This window comes from Octopus bimaculoides, chromosome 11 (genome assembly GCF_046866305.1).
Source record: "Octopus bimaculoides isolate indiv1 chromosome 11, ASM4686630v1, whole genome shotgun sequence".
Classification (NCBI taxonomy): Eukaryota; Metazoa; Mollusca; class Cephalopoda; order Octopoda; family Octopodidae; genus Octopus; species Octopus bimaculoides.
Window position 1 is genome coordinate 2,180,237 of NC_142938.1, and position 12,756 is coordinate 2,192,992.

The window sequence follows — 12,756 nt, forward strand, 5'->3', positions numbered from 1 at the left end:
TCAACAACAGAGTATCTTTGCTTGTATGTATGTATGTATGTATGTATGTATGTGCAGACTTGTATGTTTTGCTTTATGTACGTATTCTCATGCGTACAGTTGCATATCTAGACATGCTCATATTTATTTAAATGATAAACTTCTGGAAAGTTTTTCAGATTCTTACAGTTCCAATGATGGATGGGATCTGTAGTCTTCGAATTAGCTTTCTGCTTTCTAGTTTTGAGAAGCCTAATTTCTCAAGATTGGTATTTGGGCAGTGTGTTACATATCCCAGGACCCCAATAATTACAGGTATTAACCTGAACTTGTAATCTGGATAGAGCAACTGCAGATTTCTCAATTGTACAGCATAGGTGTTCTCTTTTTCACTGACCATCAGCTTTATGGTCAGCTAATATCCACAACTGCTCACAGTTACTTTTCTCTATCCCTAGTCATTATATCAGGTCTGTTGTGCTTACATTTTATTGAGGTCTTCATTGGGACATTCCACCAGTATTCCTTTTTATTATGAGTGGCAATGGCTTCTACCATATTGTGGGTTCTTATTTCTTTGTCTTCGGGATTATCCTTCTGATGGATTTCATTATAGAATGTCCTAGCTACAACATTATGTCTCATCGGTAGATAATACCGTGATGACATTTTCGGACAACTGCTTATGATGTGGCTGATATCTTCAGTGTGAACTCCACGAAGTCTACATCGGTTGTCTCAATTTACTGCTTTTCCCGCATCTCTATCTCTTTTGTGCATCGGGTATTTGGTTAATATTTCCTGTTCCTGGATTGCAAACACATACCCTTCAAAGTGGGAGGTAGTAATCCAGTTATTGATCCATGATAAATTGCTTTGATGATCGATGTTACTATCATCTCAAATGTATGTATGTATGTATGTATGTATGTATGTATGTATATATATATATATATATATATATATATATATATATATATAGGAGAATGTACGAAAAAAAAACAGAAACAGAAGAGGACAGGTGGTGTAAACAACAAAAGGATGTATTAGTTTGACGCTCGGAAATACAGAAAGTCTTTAACGTTTCGAGCTACACTCTTCAACAGAAAGAATACGGAGAAAACAAGGAGAAAAACATATATATACACCAACAAGAGCTTCCACACAGTTTCCGTCTAACAGTTTCATGCATCGGAAGCCTTGGTCTATAGTGGAAAATATTTGCCCTAGTTGCCGCACAGTGGAGCGGAACCCGAAACTACACGGTTGCAAACAGAGCTTCTTAACCACAGAGCAATGTCTGCACATATACGTAATTAATATAAATAATGTTCATTACATATATAATGTTAATTAATGCATAATATTTATTATATACATAATGTTAAATAACATATTACGGAGATGTACTTGCATAGCAAGTGACCTGATCTGAGATCGTGAGCTGGAACGAAAACAATTGCAGCGTGGAAGATGTTTATAAGCCATTTAAAACACACAAAAACCGCCGTAAGCAGCACGGAATTTTGTCAGTGAACAGGTCGCGGTTTCAAAGCGGCGAAAATATTTTGTCAAATTAAATTTAAATGTTGAAATGAATCTAACGTTTTTTGTGTATTTTAAATGGCTTATAAACACCTTCCACGCTGCAATTGTTAAAAACATATATTATGTTAATAACATACACTATGCTTATTGCTTACATCTGGTCAATAAGAGGGAGAGAAATTAATCTGAGAAGGGACAAAACCATTATTTTAAAGTGTTGGAACACTTAATGGAACTCTAACGCCATTTAACATTAGGAAAGTGGAAAGGAGAGATGTTTAACAGCTGTTTCTGAAGTAGGATCGAACTCATATTTACGATACATATATACATATACGCACACACATATATATGTATGTATGTTCGTGTGTGTGTGTGTATGTAAGCGTGTGTGGGTGTGCATTCTAGGGGGTGGCACTCTCAAGAGAAGCTATGTCCGTCTACTTAAGGAACAGAAAGATAAGTTTGGAAGTGAATAAAATGTTTAATACATACATACAAACATACATACATGTGTGAGAGAGTGTGAGTGCATGTATGGATGTATATTATTTTGTCCAACGCTTGTATACATGGTGGGGTGTGTATATTTTAATGTCTTATGTTATAATAAAAACAATTTTACATTTAACTGTAGGATTACTAAATACTTTTTTGTACAGTACGTGTTTATTTTTCTTTAACATGAATAGTGTAGACGATAACTTCGAGGTTTCAGACAGTGGGATGGTGGCTTAGTGAATTATTAAAAGACATGTTTAGTTTGTGTGATTACCTGTGCACATCGCCATCTTTAAAAATGGTGGAATTTTACATTACGTGCACAGACATAATCAAGGACAGAAAATTCTGATTTTCAAGAGAAGATACCGCTTTTAAAACAGTAGTTTTTCATGAATTGGTATATGAATATGTGTGAAGCAAATTTTTGATAAAGTGGTAACTAAAGATAAACATGTATTGCATATTCTAGGTTCGTAAAAATACGAAGGTGGAAAAAAGAATTGAAACCAAAGTATTTGGTTATGTAGATGAATAAAACAAAGTAAAACGAGAAAAATAATGAAGAAATATATTACAATTCTTTCTAACTTTGGAGCATCGCCAACAATTTAAGTAGGAGGAGAATAATCGATTACATCGACCCCAATGCTCAACTGGAACTTATTTTGTCGACTCTGAAAGGATAAAGTCGACGTCAGCGTTGTCCGGGGAAAGAGAAGTTAGGACGATGAGTTGTGGCGAAGAGATAAACAGAGGTAGTTCCAGTGCAGGGACATACACATAGTGATTTGGGGGCCTCGGTTTTGCAGAGACAGACGTTTCTTCCGGCGCACAGCAAATCGGCAATCCTCTTTGTCTTTAGTCATCTCCGTGAGGCTCAACATTTTGATATCAGTCTTTGCTACTTCATTCCAAGTCTACCTGGGTCTCCCTCTTTCACAGGTTCCTTCCAGATTTAGAGATCGACACTTCTTTATGCAGTTATCCTCGTCTATACACATCTCATTGTCATACCAGCGGAGTCTCTTATCTAACATATTACATTTGATGTCTGTTATGCCCAATTTCTCTCTCAACACATTTGCACGTTGCATTTCCAGCCGGAAATGCCACCTTCATTTCTTTCCAGCCTTTACATGTCCTCTACATTCACGCTCCACGTTTCACTGACCAGTAGTATTGCTGTTCAAACACAAGTATCATACAATATGCCTTTAACTCAAAGACATAGGCCTTTTGTTACCAGAACAAGTAATAGCCCTCTGAAATTTCTCCAACCGATTCTTTTTCTAGCAACCAGGCTTTCAGAGTATCCTCCTCCACTGCTAATAAGATCGCCTAAGTAACAGAAACTATCTGCAATCTCTGAATATCCCCCCAAGCACTCCAGAACATCTTTTTCCTGTGCGTATGTATTGTGTGTTGTTCCTGCGTATCTGCCACAAAGTCTATTTCCCTGTTAATTTTCCTGTGATTCCACAATGTTTGCATGCATATATATATATATATATATATATATATATATATATATATATATATATATATATATATATATATATATATATGCATACATATAAGCGAGCACGCACACACATACACATGTATATATATATATATATATATATAATAATTTTCCAGAGGATGTAGCAACCGTTACCAATATAGCATAAGAACTTACCTTAGGGGATCATTAACTAGATTCCTTAAGGGTCGTTCTCACAGTTTATATTTATATTATAAAGTTTTTAACTTTTAAATTTTCATATTCAAAAATACAGAGACTTCAAACTCGATATATCGATTTATTCACCACTCTATGTTAACATTTCTGTGCCAAACTTATCCAGTGACTGGTCCATTGGATTTTGACATTTGGCACTTCTTCAGGAGTGGTTACCATCGGAACAAAACACGAAATGTTAACATAGAGTGGTGAATAAATCGATATATCGAGTTTGAAGTCTCTGTCTCTTTTGAATATGAAAATTTAAAAGTTAAAAACCTTATAATATATATATATATATATATATATATATATACGACAAATGAGGGCTCATTAAAATAAAGCGATAATCATGTTCTATGGATGGACACGAATGTGTTTCTTGAGGGCTGCTGGAGCCTTGCAAACCTTTTGGCAAATGGAACAAGTTGAGGACACACTTTGCTCGAGTGCTTGAGGATCATCTATTATGTTTTCTTGAGTAGACCACAAGGCCTGCTTTGCATCGCGCCACAAAACCACAATGACAGGTAAGGTTTCCATTTAGAGGAGAAGCATTTTGCCAGCGTGTCTTCATACTTGCACGAAGTCGGTCCTGATACTGGAGTCGGGTTTGCGAACTGAGGAGAAGCAGGACACAGAATGCCACAAGGTTGACCCTGTTGAATTACAGGTACTCCTCATTGTTGCCAGCTGAGCGGACTGGAGCAACGTGAAATAAAGCGTCTTGCTCAAGGACACAACGTGCAACCGCGTGTGTGTGTGAGAGAGAGAAAGAGAGAGAGAGAGAGAGAGAGAGAGAGAGAGAGAGAGAGAGAGTGTGTGTGTGTGTGTGTGTGTGTGTGTGTTACTGTTCAGTCACCGCCGCGTGGCTGTGTGGTAAGATTTAACTTGTCAATCACATTTAGCCTCGCTACGTGACGCTTTGGATAATTGTCTTCTGTTAAGGCCCTGGTCCGACCAAAGCCTTGTGGGTGGATTCGGTAGACGGAAACTGAAAGAAGCCTGTCGCATATGTGTAAGTGTGTCAGTATGCATGTGTGCATGTTTGAATCTTCTTGTTTTGACATTGCATCATTGTTGTAAATAGGTATCACCGTCCTACAAGCAGCGAAGACGACAGCGAAGACGACGATCACGATCACGACGATGATGATGATGATGATGGTGGTGGTGGTGGTGCTGGTGGTGGTGATGAAGATGATGATGAGGAGGAGGAGGAGGAGGATGATGATGATGATGATGTACGTGATTGACTCTCTTATCAGTTTTGCGGAGCAATCAACGGAATTATCCACTCGTTGCGTTTTAGTGCATGTGTCCAACTTTTCGAAAGCATATATATCGTATATATGTATATACACATACGTATGCATGTGTCTGTTTAAATATACATATGTACACATACACATACTGACAGATAGACACACACACACACACACACACACACACATACATATGTACGTACATATATACGCACATGCTCAAATTAAATATCTTTCATCAAAGGATTGGACAAGCTCTGAAGATCATGTGCCTCTTCCGTTGTCACAGGTGCCTAAAAGCCGGATTTCCTTCGCATCACAGCCACTCATCAAGAAGCAATGATAACGAATTCCTGGAGATAGGATAGGCAGTAAATTGTCGTCTTAAAACACCATTAACAAAGTGGGTATTTTGAGTTTGAACCACTGCCCACTTTGGACAAAGTAGAAGTGGAGTATGAAGAGACAACAGACATGAGAAATATAGCTTTCTTTCTTTATTTATTTATTTTCAAATATCAGTCCTATCCAACAAAATGAAAAACCTACAAAATATGTGCGTGTGCAAGTGTGTTGGTGTGTGTATGTGCGCCTGTGTGTGGACCCGTGTGCGCATGTCATTGTGTGTGTGAGTAAACCCCATCACAACAGTAGATTAAATACTGGACCCAAGTAAAACCTTAGTTTTTTCCTTAACAAATCCAAAAATAGAGAGATAGATGCTAGAGGATGTGTAGCGGAGGAATGCTTGAGAGGCCTCAATTTTGCTGGCGGCCCAACATTTTGAGGTCACCCCCATCATGGAGGTAACGTCTTCCGTGTATACTGACACTGCCCTTCTGGGTCCCAGTTCGAATGCAATGCCTCTCAACTGTTCCAACTTCCTCGAGAGCCATCACGTACAAAAGAGGCGAGAGCAGGCAACTCTAACGGACCGAGCATGCGATGCAAAACGGTTCCAATAAGTCGCCCTTTACTTTGAGCACTGAGCAGGCAGTGCTGTGCGTTACAGCGACCCAACCTCTGAAAATGGGCCTGAGCCCAGCCGATTTCAGCACGGCTTCCTAGTAACGATGGTCAATCTTATCGAATGCTGATCCAAATTGATCAGAGCCCTGCTGAAGCCAGTTTTGGTTTCAACCTATTCTATGATGCATCGAATAAGATGGAGGTTGTCGTGGACAGACCTGTTAGGGATCGCGTTTGTGCTTCCCCGACAAGATTACCGATAGAAAGCACCATCATTTCGCTAACACCTTCATCAAAATCTGAAACTCTTTGTTTAGTAGAGTTATGGAGTGAAAATTGCGTCGCACGTCCTCTTCGTCGGGACTTTTTTTCAGTAGCGTTACCATTTCCTGGTTCACAGTACTAAGAATTCTAAAAGCTTGCCAAGAGGTTGCAAAACAAATCTGGCATGAACTTGTAGCATTCATAGAGTAGGCCATCCAAACCGGACTATTTGCACCTTGTGCAACCGTATTTCAGTGGCCGTTATCAGTTTATCACGGAATCTCACGTTGACCGTTGAGAGCCTCGGCAGGCCATCCAGGTGCCAATTAAAGTTCGCTACCTGTAATCGACTCATCGCTCTCCTCAAACAGCCGCACCAAGTGCTGCTGGAACACAGCACGCATCAGCTCGGAACCGAGAAGAGTCTTTCTAAATACGATCTGGATGACCCGGTGTGGTTGCTCCGTGTCCACACTGGCACATCAGGGAAATCTCATCAGTGCCTATCAGATAGCTGGAGGTTTCTGAGCAGATTTTCGTGGTTTTTATACGCGCGCGCACACACACACACACACACACACACCACACACACACACATACATACACACACACACACGCACGCACACACACACACACACACACACACACACACACACACACACACACCTGCCTTCTGTTATGCACTAGCCCCACACAGTCGTTCCGTGCATCAAAACTATGATTCCAATCTCCCGCTGGTACTAAAGGGTCTCAGGACTGTTTCTAGACCGCCTGACGAAATCAGGCTGACCGGCTCTAATTGGAGCACAGACAGCCACCAGTTTGGATACACCACTTTCCTTATCATTCCAGAGCAACCAGCCTACAACCCGGGTCCAGGAAGATTGCTCGTATATTAAGGTTTAATATTTCTGAGAACAGGACTGCCATTCCGCAAGATGTAAAAACGAATATCAGAAAGTGTGCTCCGGAGGTCCTCATCTCGTTAATGGGTGCCTTCAGTACGGTTCGAACACTTACCGGATCTCAGTGAACCTGCACATTCGTGACTCGAATATGGATCAATCTCCTACCCATATAAACGAGAGATGTCATTCTTCGAGCTTCTTGTTCGCTGGTACATATGGCAGCTACCATCGCATATTGTTTCCCTTGTAGAATTATGTAGAACTGAGGCCCAAATATCTTTCAAGCATTTTCCAGTTTCTGTCGTGGCAGCACATTTAAATCTTCCATCCTTGCAGCAATTTCACTTATAGATATTCTTTCGGGGTTAGTTTTTTGCCTTCTCAAGCCACATAAGAGGCATAACTCCTGGTTTCATGATGTCTTTTTTTTTAGACAAGAGAGTCTTCTCTTTCAGATCTTGCACCCACGGTTCTCTTGCTGACTGCACTCCGCAAAGATAAAGTTATTGCTGCTGCTGCTGCTTCTGTTGCTGCTGCTGCTGCTGCTGCTGCTGTTGATTTTACTGTTGGTGACGTCATTCTTGATGCTCAGCATCAAGAATGGTTTTCGTTCTCGTTCTTGCAGTTGTTGTCTTTGTTCTTGTTCAAGTTGCTGTTGTTGTTGTTGCTGTCACTACTGCTGCAGGTATTACCGTTGTTATGGCGACAAAACAAAATTCTATTACAAAATTCCGATGAATTTATTTCAGTTCCATGTTGGCTGCCTTCGACGTCGTGTTCCGTTACCATGGCTACGTTGGCACTCGAAACTGGGCCGACGGAACGCTCTCTGCATTCGATTATTATTACTACGTCCTGTTACCACATTTTAAATAAGTTTTGACAACTCCGAAATCTTCGTTTTCACAAGCACGTCAAAATAAATGTTAATGATTTCCATCCCACAAAAGGTGGCGCAATCAAACGGAAATATTACCACCACAATCCAGACAAGGTGAAGTTCAAATTTATCACAAAATAAATGACTGAACGAAATTTAACCAGCTGAAGACACTTGCCCAAGGTGCCACTCAGTGGGAATGAACCTGGAACCATGTGGTTGGTAAGCCATGTGGTTGGTAAGCCATGTGGTTGGTAAGCCATGTGGTTGGTAAGCCACTCCTGCGCCTATGAAAACTTTATTGCAAGTTTTATTCCCTTGTTACGTACCATTTTGAAAACCCGTCCGCAACCAAAATATTACCATGCCAAACCGGTTGGGTGCGCCCCCAACTTTCGAAAAAATATATTATAGTCTCCACCCAATGCCTGCAACTTGTTCTGGACGGAGTGAGATGAGAGTACAAATTCGAAACAATTAAATATATTCTTCGTGCAAGATTAAACGGCGTATTTTGGTGCACTTTGAGTGGCTTGAAGTATTGTTTTGAATCCGTCTGTTTGTAGTGAATGTTGATTTCAATGTTCGTGTCTTTTTATATAACTAAAATATCCAGGAATGGCAGTTGATCGTGACTGAGTTCCATTATGAAGTGCATATTATTGTTTATATTATAAATAAGGTCATTGACTTGGTCAAGACAGTGATCTACAAAATGAAGCAGCCATCTAAGTAACGTTTCCAATCTTGTAATAGGTATTTGCGGAAGTTGATGCAATACATTAGTTTATATTGTTCGTACATTTGAATCTCTAGGGACGCTATGATTAAATTCATATAAGTAGGAGAAACCTTTGTTCCCATCACAGTCCCAATTATTTGTTTGCAAATTCAACCAACGAATTTGAAAATTTTTTTTTTTACTTTTTTGATGAATTTTATTCCTTCAGTAATCAATCAGTTTTCTATCTCTTCTGCGATTTCCTTGGAGAATTTTTGAACCAGAATTCTACGGCTTCTAGTCCGAAGTCTTGAGGTGTAGTGCTATTGAGGTTTACCGCATCAAATGATACAATAATGGTGTTTTTGTAACTTTGTTTTGTGGGGAGGAAGCAGTCTAACATGTCAAAGTTACTCAGCATGGGTTTCAACGTTATGTGTACATATTTGCTGAGTCTGTGTATCTCATAATTTGTGTCCGCTAGAATTGGTCTTAATCTAAGATCGTTCGAATGTGGTATGAGATATCATTTTGTTCTAATGAATTTTAGAGAATCCATATAAATTGTTGGTTTTGCCTCCTTCAAAGTATATTCAAAGTCATATTCCTTGTCTTTTAAACCTTTTCGCTGTAGAAGAATGAATGTGCTAAGTTGTTTTCCAGGCTATTCATAATTGGTAATTGTTTACCTTTTCCTAATAAATGATCTCGCACGAATAATGTGACATTTTCGTAGTAGTCAACATCCATAATGACTATAGCATTCCCCTTAGCTGCTTATTTAATTACAATGTCATTATTTACTTTGAGTTCATGCATAATTTCCCATTCCATTTGGTGGGTGTTTTTGTTTGGAGATTGTTAGTTCATGATATGGGAAGGTGAATATAAAACCACAAATTTTATCCAACGTTTTGCTCCAACGTTTTTGTTGGGTTGTAATACAAACATCTAAACCGACATTCACTACAAACTGGTTCAAAACAATAATGAATGACCCAGTTAACAATACAAACAACAATACACACTTCGCAATGGAACTCAGTCACGATCAGCTACGATTCCTGGATATTTTAATAGTAAAAAAAAGACACGAACATTGAAGTCAAGATTACCTACAAACCGACAGATTCGAAACAATATTTCAAGTCACTTAAAATACACTAAAACAACTATACCATTTAGTCTGACAGAAGAATATGTTCAATCGTTTCGAATTTGGATGCGAGGAATAAAAGACTCCAAGAACTAAAAGAAATACTACTTAATAGAGAATACTCAATAACGGTAGTGCTCCAGCATGACCGCAGCTTTAGAGCTTTAAAGATATTTAAAGATAATACTAATTGATAACAAGATAGAATGAGCCAAAGCAATGTATATCCAAGAAATACGAGGAACAAAAGACAATTCCAATATACCAAATAATCTATCGTTGTTGGTCTACCACTGGGTCTCCTACTGGTCAGCACATTGCACTATTTTTTTCTGATTTTCGTTTCCAGATCAAGTTGTAAACATTAAACATTAACCTCGCTTTCTACCCAGTGGAGTTTCAATATGTTATTGGCCACAAGGCGGCGAGCTGGCAGAAAAGTAAGCACGCCGGGCGAAATGCTTAGCGGTATTACGTCAAAACGGTAGAAGAGTAGGGGCCGAAACCGGACGTGTTTCCTCCTGATGATGTCTTGAGCTAACTGGAACCTATAAAGGAGCTGTTGTGGTAGCAGACCCCGAAACATGGTTGAAATTCCTTCCTAGGTCCACGTATCGAATTTGCCGATGTGATGCCTGAACTTTCTACACCAGCAGAATTTCGATCTTCTTTGAGATTACAATTTTTAAGAATGTAGGTGGCCTCCAGCTCCGGTTGAGTCCTGCATTTGAAATACTCCGATTTTCTACTTTAGCAGGACCTCTATGTGTGTGTGTGTGTGTGTGTGTGTATTTTGTTCAGGTGAGGGGCAAGTAGAGAAACGTTGGACTGCAAAAGATAAAACCCTTCACGGCAGTGCTCCAGCATGACCGCAGTTTAATAACTGAAATAGGATATAAAGAGGAATAAACTATATATGTATACGCGTGTGCGCAACTGGTCTACGCAACATTCACGACAGGCAATCTAATACAGGGGGAATAATCAGCGAAATGGTACAGAAGTTACCTCCCTTATTAACTTTACAGTCAAAGCGCGAGACGCTCATTTTATTTTGTAAGATGCTTTGAAACGACTTTCATAATTAATATATATATATATACACACACAGACATATATAGTGAGACATCGACCTCGACTCCGTCGGTCACGAATGACCATGGGTGCACCTAAGAGGTTCCACTCCGGGGTACAAGTCCGGGCGGAAAGTCGCCTCACCGGCGAACGCACAACATAGGGTTGTTTTTATGGAAGACAAACAGTCATTTCTACAGCTGAATGAACTGGAGCAATGGGAAATAAAGTGTCTTGCTCAAGAACACAACACGCAGCCTGGTCTGGGAATCGAACTCACAACCTTGCGATCATAAGCTTGACGCTCTAACCACTGAGCCATGCGCCTTCACAATATATATATAGTATATATTCTTTTCTACTCTAGGCACAAGGCCTGAAATTTGGGGGGGAGGGGGGCCAGTCGATTAGATCGACTCCAGTACACAACTGGTACTTAATTTATCGACCCCTAAAGGACGAAAGGCAAAGTCGACTTCCTTGGATAACACCATCCCATCATGAGGCTAACATAACTTCTAATCGTGTGTGGATATATATATATTTATTTATATATACTAGGCTTTAAAAAAAAGGTACTAGAATCGATTCATTTGACTAAGATTCTTCAAGGCAGTGCCCCAGCATGGCCACAGTTTAATGACTGAAACAAGTAAAGGATAAAAGACAAAGATAACTGAATGAGAACACAGGTCTTCTTGTTGGATCTTGGGACGGTCATTACACTGAAGCAAACACACTGGTTCTATTTCACTTCTATTAGTATTATTTTTTGATTTATTAATCATTTAACCAATTAACTAATAGATTCCACCATGCCAGCATGGAAGGCAGACGTTAAACGATGATGATCATTGTTTGATTAATTGTTCAGACAATCAATCAGCTAGGTTTATTAAAGTTGTTTCATTGCCATTTGTGGCCCCAACAATGACATGCCCTCGCAACTCTAGGTCTACTTCAGATAAATAAAACTAAAGTAGTAACCAGTGTGTGTGTTTATTATTGGCCTAATGACCCTCTCAAGGTATAATAAAATCTGTTTCAACACACCAGTTCCCATCAAAAATCTTTGAAATCAAATACATTTTCGAAATAAAAGAATCTTTCATTACATAAGATGGATTCTTTTGTGGTGGTCACACAAGAGGAATCTAAATTGTCAAAGACAGACATTCTACAAAAGTGAAAGGACTGGATGTGATAAAACAAGGGAAATAAAAACAAAAACTAGAAATAGTTTATATATTTAAAAGTATAAGTTTAATTGATATATATATGTGTCTATATTACATAATATATATATATAAGTATATATATATATATATATATATATATATATATATATATATATTCTATACATGTCTGAGATTGAGGAATTATGTATTTGTATGTGTATGTATGTATATGGGTGTGTGTATATATCTTACCTCACGGTTGTTTATTATTTTTCCATCACTGCCTTCACACAACTACTCATGTATTTGATCAGACCAGGAGGTCTACTAGCACAAATCAGTAAATAGTATTTACCAATTTATTATAAAGCTCAAGCTTTCTGTCAGCTCACAGTTACCTCTCTTCGGTATCTGCTACAGAAGATGACAAAAAACCAGAAATGTGCATTTAGCAGTCCGCAGAGGCGTGCTTTTTTTATGAGCTGATAATGGTATGTTTACACAATTTACCAAAAGCAAGAATTTTTTTCTCCATGGTAAACTACAGTGAAATTGCCTTTAGAAGCTGAAATATGTCACAAACATAT